Here is a 14,609-nt window from a genome sequence, read left to right on the forward strand (position 1 = left end):
GCCCCTGATCCCACATGCGTGAATTTTTTTAGCCTTTTCCCTATGTGCCATTATGGAAGATGCTCCATTTCTACATGCCACCAAAAAGTTCACACGGACCCTAGTGCCATGATGCTAAACTCTTTTGTCCAACACGCCATTCTGTCTTCATTCTGTTTGGTTTTGACCGTTTGGCAGCTCTTACATGTGGTATCGGGCAAGAAAAATGTCCATGTTGCCCTTTTAGTCATGGACATATGTGGAGGCTATGTTGATCGATATTGACTGACATCTCCCTTAGTCTCTCACTCTCTCTTCTTGCTCGACTCCCTTAGTTCCTTAACCCTAGCAGCGAAGAAACCCTAGCGGCAGTGGAGGCTATAGTGGCGGCTAGGAGAGAAGATGATGAATCCCCTGTGCTTGTGGTAGCGCATGGGGTAGTGGAGCATGAATTCGCCCATGGATATACAGGATAGGCGTGGCATGGCGGGGAACAAGGGCATGGGCGAGCGACTGGATTGGCTTCTGGATGAGTGAGTTCACTGCTTCCCCCTTGGTTTCGTGGTGCCCCGTGTTTGTAGTGTTGATTGGTATTTAGTGCCTTGCGTTTGTGCCCCATGTTTGTAGTGTTGATTGCATGCTCCTTGTTCATCTATAGGATGGATGCAGAAAGTAGCTACAACTTAGAAATCTAGATTGTTGCTCCCAATACTCGTGCGCGGTGGTTTTCAGTTAACAAAGTCGTGGATGCTAACCGCACTAACTTCACAGACCTGGTTGCTGAAGTTGTCGACAAGTATCCTCATAACTATGGTGACATAGTGAGATTGTTTTATTTCTGCATGGATAGTAAAGTGAACATCCAAGTCTGCACTGACCAAGATTTGGTTGAAATGTTTGCAAAACATAAGGCTTCCAAATGTTGCTTGTTGACTGTTGCATATCATAGCCCAAGTAGTGAACCCCCTGTGATTCCTGATTGGCATTCTAGTAGCACTGTGAACTCTGTTGAACCCCCATTCACCCCTTCAATTGCTTGTCCAAGCTTAGCAGAACCAAGCCATGCCACACACACTCAATCTGCTAAACATGAATACCTGGCTAACCCAAACCCAATGAATGAGCATGTGGGTGTAGATAAGGAAGGGTTGTATATTGACCTTGATCCCCAATACCCCCACCTCCTCCCAATCCTCAGAGCTAAGGTGGGAGTAAAGAATGGGAAGGTGAGAGTTCTGGTGCTGATGAATCCTCTGAGACAGACTCGGATGATGAATCCTCTAATGATGAAGTAGAATACATAGATGATATGGTTAAAGATAGGGAGCCTGAACATATGCCTGATATTGATTATGACAAAAAGGACCCTCCTATATTAGTAGGAACAGTGTATTTAGACATGGATGATGTTAAGATTGCTTTAGCTACTCATACTGTTAAACATGAGTTCAACTATGACATTGAGAAGAGTGATATAGGGAGGTATAGGGTGAACTGCTCATAGCGAAGTGAGGGCTGTAGGTGGAGACTTCATGCCTCAACTCTAAGGTATGGGCACACTATTAAGGTAATGTGTTAGTACATTGTTTTCATTGACTGCTCCCTATTTTTCTTGCATTGTGTGGCTTGTAATAAGTGCATTACTTGACTATTTTGCAGGTGAAAAGGAACCCCTACCCTCATGAGTGTCAGAGCACTAGGAGGCAAGGAATCTGTGTAGGGGTAACATAGTTCTGGGTGTGTAGTTAGGTGATTGATTGGCTGAAGGAAGATGAAACTCTAGGTGCAACAGAACTGCAAAGGAGGTTGAAGGATGCACACAAAATTATGGTGCCCTACAAGAGAGTGTATAAAGGTAAAAATCTTGCCATGGATAAGATTTATGGGCCTTGGGGCAAAAGTTTTGATAACCTATATAGGCTTAAGGCCCAGTTAAAAGAATCAAGTCCTGAATCATTTCTTGTCATTGATAATCACACCATCAACAATAAGATCAGGTTCAATAGGCTATTCTTTGCACTAAAACCATGTGTTGATGGATTTCTTAGAGGCTGTAGACCATATCTTGCAGTAGATAGCACATTTTTAATAGGAAGGTTTAGGGGACAGTTGGGCATTGCTTGTGTAGTAGATGGGCACAACTGGATGTATCCAGTAGCTGTTGGTGTAATTGACTCAGAAACCAATGAGAATTGGGTGTGGTTCATGGAGAGGTTGAAGGAAGCAATAGCCACCCCAGAGGGCTTGACATTCTGCAAAGATTGTGGCAAGCAGTCATGAATGGGGTTAGTAAAGTTTTTCCAAATGCTGAACATAGAGAGTGTATGTATCACTTAGTATAGAATTTCAAGAAGAGGTACAGTGGGAAGGTATTTGATGATCACTTGTGGGCTTCTTCATATTCATGGAGCCCTTACATGTTTGAGAAGCACTATCAAGCAATGGCTGCAGCCAAATCTGAGGCAATGAAGTATCTGCAAGAAACTCACAAGAAACTTTGAACTAGGAGCCAGTACAGGACATTGTCAAAGGTTGATTATGTGACTAATAATTTGGCTGAATCATTCAATAATTGGATCAATCCTGAGAAGGTAAAGCACCTGGATGACTTGCTGGACACTATAAGACAAAAGATTTTGATCAAATGGAACCATAGGAAGAAGGTAGCCAAGAAGTTGGAAGGAAAGATTCTGCATCATATCCTGCATAAGCTAAGCGAAGACAGTTACAACCTGGACATTGAAGTGATCACAGCCTCCCCTGATGGTGTGGCAGAACTGTATGCTAAGGGAGGTAGTGGCTTCAGGTTTGTGGTCAGCCTACTTGACAGAACCTGTTCCTATAGGGTTTGGCAGGGGTTAGGAATCCCATGCAAACATGCAATAGCCTACATTACTTCAATTCCTAGGGAAAACTGGAAGACCATGTGGATGATTACTTCTCTGTCAACAAATTCAGAGCTGCATATGAGGGTTCCATCCCTTATATTCCTAACAAAAGCATGTGGCCCAAAGCTACACATGACTTTTTCATGCACCCTCCTGTCTTAGGTCCATAGGAGGTAGAAGGAAGAATAGGATGAAATCATCATTTGAGGGAGGCTGCAGCAAGAAGAGGACAAAGAAACATGAGTACCCCATCTGCCATGAGTTAGGGCATCACAGGTACACTTGCGAGAATGGGAATCCAGAAGATATAGCTGCAATGGAGGCTGAAAGGTAAACTATGTAACTAAATTACTTTGCAGATACATGTACAGCTTCAATAACTTAGTTAACTAATGTAACTTTTTCCATGCAAGGGTCTTCCAAAGAAAAGGCTAAAAAACAGCAAGCTATAACACAGAGACTAGCATTGTGGTTGCTACTCCATCCCAGATGGTGTTTCCACACAATGAGGCAGTGATCAATGCTAGACACAAGAAAAGGAAGAGGAAATCTTCTTCTTCTGGTGCCAAGAAGAGCAAGGGGGCAGCTACCACTACTACTTCAAACTCAGGTCCAAACCGTGTGTCTAACAAGTATGTTTACCAGCTCTTAAATTGATCACAACACTTCTATTATGACTGCTAATGCTAAAGCACACTCTGCCTTTTTGCCACAAGGTCTGGAACTGGTTCCAATGACCTAGTTCCAATCCAAACTGTGAACCTGACCCCTTTCCATGAAGACTCCATTACAATAGAGACAGAGCCACTAGAGACTGTGCTGACCTAGGCTTCACTAAGGAGGAAGATAGGGATCAAGAAGAAGCTTACACCAAAGAAGCTCCAAGTTACAACAGCCAGCCCATCTAGCCTAGGTAGTCCTGCTTCAAATACTAGAAGCAAGAAGAAGCTCTAGCTGCAGTGAAAGGTGCCTGCTCAATGTTCTTTTGGTGATGTGGTTCTGAAAAAATACCTGCTATGTGATGGCACAACTATTCTTTTGCTCTGTGATGAATGTTCTATGATGGCATAACAATACTTAGCTGTAGATGAAAACCAATAACTTAGTTGCTATGTGATGAATGTTGGTGCCATAAAACCTTTGTGATAAAAAACACTAAGGTAGCCGCTATTATGTGATGAATGTTTGTTTACTGTTGCAGTACTCTAATTGTTGTTATATTGTTCTCATATGTTGTTGCATTCTTGACAAATGAACAATCTTCATATTCATCATTCAACATTGATTGATTGATTCATCCATCCATCCATACATCCATTCATCCATGACTACTCATACACAAAGATAGAGCTGAGGACCTATATATATGAGGAACAGCCTAGGGGCTCAGTTGGCGCCAACAACCCTGACTTTGGTGCCAAAACGCTCGGCCTTGGGCTGGCCTGGAAATGGCACATAAGCAAACCAACTAGTTCACAAAGCCTCACAAGCCTAAGGGCATTTAAGTCATTTGGCTGCGCCGTTACCCACCGTTAGGAGCAAAACTGGACGGAACGGCTTGTTGGACAAAAGAGTTTAGCGTCATGGCACCAAGGTCTGTGTGAACTTTTTGATGGTACGTAAGAATGGAGTAATGGCACACGGGAAAAAGTCTCAATTTTTTTCTCCCCCACGCGACTGACTCCTCTCCCGCTCCCCTCCAACTCCATCTCTCTCTCCCGACGCGACGGCTGGTGTAGGGCGACGGCGCCCTCGCCGGCGGCGCACAGGCGCGAGCGAGCCCCGGCAGCCCTCCTCCCTCAGCCCCGACCCGCCCTAGATCCGCCGCTGCCGGTGCCCATCCTGAAGGTCCCCGCGGAGCTATCAAAGCATATCCGGAACCTCTTCGCCACCAGCCGCGGCCGCGCCATCCTGCTCTCCGGCCCCATAGGTTTGTTTCGTTTCCGTTGTCCCTGCCGCAAGAACCCCCGTTTGCTGCTCAGTTGTGGGCAGGGGATGGTGTGGTGTCCCCTGTTTCTCCGATGGATGGTGACCTTGTTGGCTGCTGCAGATCCTTCTTTTTTCTTTCAGGCATGGATGAACAGAACAGATGCTTTCTTTTTCTCATGTTCGTGAGTACAGAGCATTGCCCAAGACGACTCAATTAAGGTAAATATATATACTGATCTGTCTTCATACTGTGTTGTGACGAGAACCATGACAGAATAAAAGGCATCCAGTCTAAAGTGTTGCCTATGTTGTAAATAGTATATTATTAGTGAGTACTTGTTTTTTTGCTATCGGCTTTTTAAATTATTCAAGGCCAACAATTATACACAATCAAAGTATACAGGTAATAATCATGAGCTGTGATTCATTGCTTCTTGGAAGCAATCGGTTATCATGGTTCTGACACCCTTCCTTTTTCTCCCGTAGCGGCCAGTATACTATTTCATTTTCTCCCATAGCGTTAGCATGGGAAATATACTTGATAGAAGTAATATTCCATCGACAACACTGAGTAGGGTAAGAGGGTGATTCTAATAAAAGAAGTACTAATTTGATATTGCTAGATGAAGACTTTCAATGAGTTGAAAGTTAATAAATTTAGACAAAGGCATTATGATGTTCTGTTATATTTTCCAGTCATACTCTGTCTTCTCTTGTTTAAATAAAAAATATCCGTAAGAAGTCACAATGTGCAGCCGCAATTGAACTGCAGCAATAGTTAGACTTTTTTTTTAAATCACAGTTTATATTTGGAGTTGTGACTGGTGGTTGTTGTGCAGGTATATTTGGAATTAAACTGAATGAAAGGATCTCTGCCAGCAAAAATGAAAGGATCTCTGCTACTAGCACATTTTATTTGCCAAGAGTATAGAATGTTTGTTTTATCTGCTGTTATTTTCCTATTAAAAAGGGGGGCATTGTTTGTATGCTTAGTGTTTCCTGCAACAACAACAACAACAACAACAACAACAACAACAACAACAACAACAATAACAACAACAACAAAGCATTTAAGTCCCAAACAAGTTGGGGTAGGCTAGAGTTGAAACCCAGCAGAAGCAATCAAAGTTCAGGCACGTGAATAGCTGTTTTCCAAGCACTCCTATCTAAGGCTAAGTCTTTAGGTATATTCTATCCTTTTAAGTCTCCTTTTATTGCCTTTACCCAAGTCAACTTTGGTCTTCCTCTGCCTCTCTTTACGTTACTATCCTGGCTTATGATTCCACTACTCACCAGTGCCTCTGGATGTCTCTGTTGAATATGTCCAAACTATCTCAATCGGTGTTGGATAAGCTTTTCTTCAATTGGTGCTACCCCTAATCTATCACATATATCATCATTCCGAACTCGGTCCCTTCTTGTATGACCTCAAATCCAACGCAACATACGTATTTTCGCGACACTTATCTGTTGAACATGTTGTCTTTTCGTAGGCCAACATTTTGCACCATACAGCATAGCATTGATCCTATGAAACTTGCATTTTAGCTTCTGTGGTACCCTTTTGTCACATAGAACACCAGATGTTTGGCGCTACTTCATCCACCCTGCTTTGATTCTATGGCTAACATCTACATCAATATCCCCGTCTCTCTGTAGCATTGATCCTAAATATCAAAATGTATCCTTTCTAGGCACTACTTGACCTTCCAAACTAATATCTTCCTCCTCCCGAGTAGTAGTGCCGAAGTCACATCTTATATACTCAGTTTTAGTTCTACTAAGTCTAAAACCTTTGGACTCTAAAGTCTCCCGCCATAACTCCAGTTTCTAATTCACTCCTGTCCGGCTTTCATCAACTAGCACTACATCGTCCGCGAAAAGCATAAACCAAGGGATGTCCCCTTGTATTTCCCTTGTGACCTCATCCATCATTAAGGCAAACAGATAAGGGCTCAAAGCTGACCCTTAATGTAGTCCTATGCTTAGTGTTTCCTGCCAATTTAAAAAATTGCTCTCATGTATCCATTGTTTCACTGCTCTGTAAATTTGAAATGTTTTTTTTTCTCTTTTCACATACTGTAGTCTACTAGTTGAAGTATTTTTATCTCTCATGTGAAGATGTATTTTACCCCATATTTTGCTGCTCCACAAGGTAGGTGTCCAGAAAAAACTGCAATGGCAGTTTTATTTAACATAGTACCATTTGCAGGTCCTTGGAACAGTAGGTGCCAAACTCATATAGGTTGTGCAAAATAAAAGGTGTATCCTGAATCTGAGAACTCAAGTTACTTTGGTGCTTGTCTGGTAATAAATCTGCAGCCTGATCATTGCAAGTTTTTTTATATTGGCCAATTTATTTCTACTAAAAAATCAAATTGTGACATTGCAACCTATTCAAGAGCTTCTATTATTTGTCAGAATATAATTTTACGCACAAGATTTGTTTTCCTGAATTATAGAACCAGCTATAAAATTGAATTAACACTTGGACTAATGCTATGACTTGTATATGATTCACATGACAAGAATAGAGATAAATGTATATGACTGAGGTGACATTGGTGCAATGACAGGATCAAAGTGGTGGACAAGGACATGTTTTCTGCAATTTTGAACCACGTTGTCTAAATCAGGTGGGGCTATGCATAGGGATGCTGCCGCATTTGCCATCAACGATCCAGGTGAGGGGAAAAAAATTACATGTTGCAATTCACACATCAGACTGTGAGCTGAGGTATTTGATGTGAAGCTAAAACTGTGCTGCAGAGTATTTAAAGGAGCATTGACATTCATGTGGCCTGTGCTAAAATTGTTGTACATAAATCTCAAAACAACTTGCCTGAGCATCAGTATCACTAATCCATTTTTTTTATTTTGCATCAAAACAACTTGCCTCTGCATCAGTATCATCAAACCATTTTTTGGCGCGGTTGCGTGCCAACTGATGGACGCAGCGCATCCCGGTGCCGTGCCAATGCACAAGGTTAACTTCGACGCCAAGATGGAGTACGACATGATCTAGAATTACAAGGTCCCGCAGGATGTGTTCAACAAGCTCAAGATCACTAAGGTGCGTCACGGCTTGGGTTCTCTCCCTTCTCTTGTGCTGAAATCGATTGAACCAGTTTGCTTTGTGCTCTGAATGTTCAGTGCTGATGAGAGTTGATTCCAGTTGTGTGATGTGACATGTGCACATGTTATGCAGTAGCGTTAATTTCTGGGCAAGAATTTATTATGCAGTGGTGTTAAAGCCTTGTAGGATCCTAATTTTTCTCTGATTCCTTTGCTAATTCGAAGCAGTTTGATGATGTCATACTTACTATGCTCTAATTTTTTTCACACTGTTGTTTGGTAGCTTTAGAAGCTGACGAGAACAATGAAACACTGCATCGATTTGTTGGTCTCACTGGAAAATATTCAAATCATGAGTTCAACTAATTTTTGCTCTAATTTTTGCACGCTGCAGCCTACCAAGGACATCCAGAAAATCTGCCGCGGCAGGCCATGCTTCACTTTGGAAGGCCAGGCTTCAATACATGTTTCTGCGCAAAAATACATATGCAGTAATGATTTGTTCAACTACTTTTTAGAACCTGTATCTACTTTGTTCACTGGATTTAGAATTTGATCATATGAAATTTTCAGATGTATTTGCCAGCCATATAACTATTGACCTCATATGCACAGGTATTGCCTTGATGGTGTTTCAGCAACTCGGGGGAAATGGACCTTGATCAGCTTGGATTGGTATTAAATTTAGGAAATGTGCTATATGTTCTTTCTTTCTTCACAGAACAATCAGTGTCAGCAAAAATGTTTCATTTATTAGTGGCTTAAAGTTTTCTTATATGTGGAAACCTGAAAAATTAAGAAATTAGAATCCAATATTAGAACTGATGCTTCCTGGTTCAGATCATTTTGATTTAAATTCCTTTGTTCTTGTGTTTGTGCAGAAAGTACACATGGCCGGGTTCATTAGGCATTACAAGCTCCTCAAAATGGTTGCTGAGCAAGGAGTGGAATTTCACTCAAATGTACTCCTATTATGAAGGCCAGTGCATGGTGATGGAGAGTGTTTCTACAGGAGCTTCATATTTTCCTACCTTGTAAGTGTCCTCCTCCCTTTTCCTTTGAATAACATTTATGTTTAGTGGTTAACACAGTAGTTTGTGCCACTCTAAAATAGGAGCAAGTTCTTCATAGGTAGGATACACATGAGGACCACCGTCTTCTTGCTGCTGTTAAAGGGGTGGCTAGGCAACATGCACGCCTTGGGTGGGCTTCTGAATTTTCCAGGAGCCACAAAGTAAGCTCTCACCTTCTCCACGTTTGGCATTTCTAAATTTTACAACCTGTTGACATAGGTTCAAATATGAATTTATTGGAAATGTAACAATCTAATGCTAATAAAAATACGATATAATTAGAGAACTAAAAGAGGTCATGCTTCTTCCCTACACCAATATAATGCACCCATGCTGATTTGTTTGGTCATCTGATGAAATCACTACTGTTTTGTTATATTTTCTTTCTCAACTACTATCCTATAGCTATTGCTTACTGGTAGAAGCTGCACAGACAAGTGTTATGTTGGTTATATCTGTTGTTCATACCTTGTTATAAATAGTCAGTATTGTGTAAGCATTATTGCAAAAATACAGTGACTATCTGATTCTTTTAGGCATTTAAGAAGCTGATAAAGAAAGTATTGAGATGGAAGACACACCGGATGGAAGCATGTACCAATAATTAACATGGGTGAAGACTTCTAGATATTGTGTATTATATAATATCTAGCTAGATATTGATTCATAAAAATAAATATGAATTTTATTATTAATTGAATTATGGTTGCACTGTGTATCATCATGTATTGTTATATTTTTAATACAATATTCATATGAATTGAGATGTTTCCTATGTCGTGTATGATTTTTTTTTAATGTCTTGTTGATTGGCAAACAAATATTTTCTTACAAATACTTTAGTTATTTGATTTGTCCATAGCGTTAGCATGGGTATTATACTATTTCTATAATATACTAAAAATGGTGCACCGAATTGGAATCTCTCTTAATTGTCTTGCTGTACTCTATTTATGTGACGCAATTTGGTTGTTTTCATGTGCATCCCTGAAATGAAGTCGTGGCGTTAGCACAGGCACTATACTAGTGTTTATAGGTTGTCCAAGGCGCTATATGGGCTAAAGCAAGCCCCAAGAGCTTGGTATAAGCGTCTTCAAGATTTTCTCATTGAGAAGGGCTTCAACATTGGGAAGGTCGATACTATACTATTCACCAAGAAGCTTAATGGAGAGATCTTCATTTGTCAAGTATATGTTGATGATATCATATTTGTCTCAACAAATGAAGACTATTGAAAAGAGTTTGGTGAATTGATGTTGAAGGAGTTTGAGATGTCAATGATTGGAGAGCTCATATTCTTTCTTGTTTTTTAAGTCAAACAAATGAGAGAAGGGATTCTCATCTCTCAAGAAAAGTATACCAAGGATCTTCTCAAGAGGTTCAAAATGGATGAATGTAAGCTAATTAAGACACCAATGCCTTCTAATGGACATCTCGACCTAGACGAGGGAGGTAAATCAGTTGATTAAACTCTCTACCGTTCTATGATTGGTAGCTTGTTATACATGACCGTATATAGGCCCGACATCATGATTAAACTCTCTACCGTTCTATGATTGGTAGCTTGTTATACTTGACCGTATCTAGGCCCGACATCATGTTTACTGTGTGTATGTGTGCTAGATTTCAAGCTAGTCCTAAGGAAGCTCACTTAGTTGCCGTTAAAGGAATCTGTCGGGGACCTAATACTGGGTACCCAATGAGGTGGAGCTAATAACCATCAAATGCTGATGCTTTCAAGCAGACGAGAACGCAACTGCACTTCTTGTCCGTATGACCGAAGGTTGGCTGCGCCTCGCCCGGCCCCTGAGGGTTGGCTCTGCCTTGGCCGACCTTGAGGGCTGGACTCTGCCTTGCCCGATGTCTAGGGGTAGATTCCGCCTCGCCCGACCCCCCCAGGCTGGACTCCCGGGAATGCTACATGATGGGTACCCCCGAGGGACATGTCAAAAGCATCCCCACGGAGGAGGCTACCCCGATGGGCAACCTCGACGACGAAACCGAGGGGGACACAGCGGCCCCACCTCACATAGGGGTGGAGCAGCTGAAAGCCCGAAAGCGAGAGATCAAGGAAGCTAGAATCCAGCTTGTGCAAGAGTGCGTGGAGCTCGATTGAGAGATCGAACGCCGTGGGGATAGTGGTCGCGCACATGCCATGGCCTACGATGTAAACCGGAGGATCATCACCGACGATGAAGCCCTTCCTCACTTCGCACGGGTGAGCCAGAACATTGCCGCTGCAATGGCCTTGTTCCATGGACTTCCAGAGGCCGTGATGCCCGAGGATCGTCAGGCCCACCGTGAGATTCGTATGTTGCTCGAGCATGCGGCGGCGCAACAGGCAGAGAGCTCATTGTCTCAGCGATGCGAGCTCGACACCAGCCAGCGCACGCCCTCGGCATGCCCCACTAGGGATGCGTCAGTCCACCAGGCACCACAGGTGGCAGGCAGCGTGCCGTGGTCCTGGTGCATCAGCGTCTCAGCTACAACCATGACACATGCAGCACCCTCGACGCCCGTAGACGCACCTACGGTGACCCAAGAGGAGCCCGCCGCTTCTATCATCATTGTCTCAGCGGACGCTACGACAGTGGTGAGGACTAGAGCCCGAGCCCTAGGCTACCGGGCCCTCAGGCCTTCGGCCGACACATCCTCAATGCTGCTTTCCCGTCGAGGTACCGACCACCTACCGATATCCCTAAGTACTCTGGGGAGACAAACCCTAGACTTTGGCTCGAAGACTACCGGCTTGCCTGCTAAGCCAGTGGTGCAGATAATGATGACTTCATTATCCGCAACCTTCCACTGTTCTTAGCTGATTCGGCACGAGCATGGTTGGAACACTTGCCGTCCAACACAATTTAGAGTTGGGCGGATCTGAAGGAGATCTTTATGGGAAACTTTCAGGGCACATACAAGCACCCTGAGAACCCATGGGACCTCAAGAACTACCGTCAGAAGGCTGGTGAGACCCTCCTTGGGCACATCCAGCGCTTCTCCTGGTAGTGTAACGAGCTCCCCAACATCACCGATGCTGACGTTAAAGGAGCCTTCCTATCTAGGACTACCTGTGAGTCTTTGGTCCATAAGCTAGGACGCAAGGGCCCATGAACCACCAAGGAACTCTTGGACATCGCCACCAGCCACGCCTCAGGAGAAGAGGCAGTCGGAGCAATCTTCGATCGTCTTGAGGGCAAGGCAAGGCGGGATGAGGGAGCCGGCAAAGGCACCTCTAATCGTTCCCCCAAAAGGAAGAACAAGAAGCAATGGCGCGAGGACTTGCTCGTGGCGCTGCTGATCGCAAGGGTGGTCGGAAGCCCACGGAGGGCACTCTAAACCACTTCAAAAAAATTACTTGAGGGGCCATGCCTAAACCATGCCTTTCTAATTAAACATCTGCTCAAGGACTGTAGCCTCATGCGGCGGTTCTTGTCCGAGGGCTCCAATAAAGGGGAGCAGGGAAAGGACCCTGCCCCACTACGGACAACATCGAGGAGAAGGACGATGACTTTCCGACGCCAAATGGTTGCCTTATGATCTTTGGAGGATCAGCAGCCTATGACTCCAAATGTCGTCAGAAGGTCGCACGCAGCGAGGTCTACATGGCCGAACTGACGACACCTCCCTTCCTCTGGTGGTCAGAGTTTGCCATAACCTTTGATCAGACTAGCCATCCGAATAGCGTTCCACACCCAGGGAGATATCCGCTTGTGGTTGACCTAATCGTTGGCCCAAAGTGACTCACCAAAGTACTGATGGATGGAGGCAGCAGCCTCAACATCATGTACGCCAAGACGCTCGACAAGATGGGTGTTGACCGAACCCGCCTCCTCCCAACCCGAGCAACCTTCCACGACATCATGCCTAGGAAGCAGGCCATGCCACTCAGGCAGATCGATCTGCCCATTACCTTCGGGGATCAGTTCAATTTTAGGACTAAAACCCTCACCTTTGAGGTGGTTGGGTTCCTCGGAACCTTCCACGCCATCCTAGGACGTCCATGCTACACGAAGTTCATGGCTGTCCCCAACTATACATACCTCAAGCTGAAGATGCTAGCCCCCTATGGGGTCATCACCATCAGCACCTCCTTCCAGCACGCCTATGAGTGCAAGGTTGAGTGATGCGGTCATGCTGCAGCAATCGTCACCTCAAGGGAGCTCACCACCCTCAAGGAGGAGGTCACCAAAGAAGCGCTAAACTCCAAGAAGTTGATCGAGTCATTCGAGTCGCTAGAGGGCTCTAAAGAAGCCCCCATAGACCTCAAGAGCACCGAGGACAAAACAGTATGCATTGGTACCACGCTTTCCTCCAAATAGGAAAGCGCGCTCATCGACTTCCTCTGCAACAACAAAGACATCTTTGCGTGGAAACCCTCGAATATGCCGGGCATTCCGAGGGAGGTCGCCGAGCATACCTTGAAGATCCACCTAGGCTCCAAGCCAGTGAAGCAACACTTGTGTCGCTTTGACGAGGAGAAACATAGGGCCATCGGTGAAGAGATAGCAAAACTATCGGCTATCGAATTCATCAAGGAAGTATACCACCCAGAGTGGTTAGCCAATCCTATTCTTATATGAAAGAAGAGTGGGAAATGGAAGATGTGTGTAGACTATACGGGTCTCAACAAGGCATGCCCAAAGGATCCATTTCCTTTGCCATGCATAGACCAAATAGTCGACTCTACCTCGGGGTGCGAAACCCTCTGCTTCCTTGATGCGTACTCCGGGTACCATTAAATCACAATGAAAGAGTCTGACCAGCTCATGACATCTTTCATCACCCCCTTTGGATTGTTCTACTATGTTTCAATGCCATTTGGTCTAAAGAACACCGGGGCTATGTTCCAGCGCTATATGCTTAAATGCTTTGGGGACCTCATCGGGCGGACCATTGAGGCCTACATTGATGACATCATAGTTAAGTCCAAACCGGTTGACCACCTCATTGCTGATATTGAGTAGACCTTTGCAAAACTCCGAGCGAACGGCATCAAACTCAATCTTGAGAAGTGTGTTTTTGGGGTCCCGAGGGGCATGCTACTCGGCTTCATCGTCTCCAAGCGTGGCATCGAAGCAAACCTAGAGAAAATCTCAGCCATCACAAGTATGGGCCTAATTTAGAACATAAAGGGGGTTTAGCGAGTCATAGGGTGCCTTGCCGCACTCAGCCGATTCATCTCACACCTCGGTGAATGAGGTCTACCCCTTTATTGCCTCTTGAAGAAAGCTGACTGCTTTGAGTGGATCTCCGAGGCCTAGGAGGCACTTGACATGGTCAAACTGCTTCTGACAAGGGCCTCGATCTTGGTTCCTCCAAGAGACAAAGAATCCCTCTTGCTATACATAGCGGCCACCATGCAAGTGGTTAGCGCTGCCCTGGTAGTAGAGTGGGAGGAAGAGGGGCATGCCCTCAAGGTGCAGCGCCCTGTGTTCTTCATCAGTGAGGTACTATCCGACTCTAAAACCCGCTACTCTCAAATCTAGAAGCTCCTGTATGCAGTCCTCATCACCAAGAGGAAGCTACGCCACTACTTCGAGTCACACCCGATGACGGTCATGACGTCATTCCCCCTCAGTGAGGTCGTCCAAAGCTAGGATGCCATAGGAAAAACCGCAAAGTGGGCACTTGAGTTAATGGATCAGGGCATTACATATGGCTCCCA

At 44.4% G+C, this 14,609-nt stretch overlaps 3 long non-coding RNA genes across 3 annotated transcripts; all 3 read left to right on the forward strand.

The window, feature by feature from the left end:
* Positions 1-4,547: 4,547 nt before the first annotated feature.
* Positions 4,548-5,822, forward strand: LOC136452545 (uncharacterized). The gene is made up of 3 exons (XR_010758850.1): positions 4,548-4,797; positions 4,918-5,015; positions 5,636-5,822. It is a non-coding gene; the product is annotated as an uncharacterized lncRNA (long non-coding RNA).
* A 577-nt stretch (positions 5,823-6,399) lies between these two features.
* On the forward strand, positions 6,400-7,824 carry LOC136452546 (uncharacterized). Its single transcript, XR_010758851.1, has 3 exons — positions 6,400-7,103; positions 7,373-7,480; positions 7,704-7,824. It is a non-coding gene; the product is annotated as an uncharacterized lncRNA (long non-coding RNA).
* Positions 7,825-8,777: 953 nt separating this feature from the next.
* On the forward strand, positions 8,778-9,644 carry LOC136452547 (uncharacterized). Its single transcript, XR_010758852.1, has 3 exons — positions 8,778-8,905; positions 8,986-9,105; positions 9,481-9,644. It is a non-coding gene; the product is annotated as an uncharacterized lncRNA (long non-coding RNA).
* The last annotated feature ends 4,965 nt before the right edge of the window (positions 9,645-14,609 follow it).

Source organism: Miscanthus floridulus, chromosome 5, assembly GCF_019320115.1.
Source record: "Miscanthus floridulus cultivar M001 chromosome 5, ASM1932011v1, whole genome shotgun sequence".
Taxonomy (NCBI): Eukaryota; Viridiplantae; Streptophyta; class Magnoliopsida; order Poales; family Poaceae; genus Miscanthus; species Miscanthus floridulus.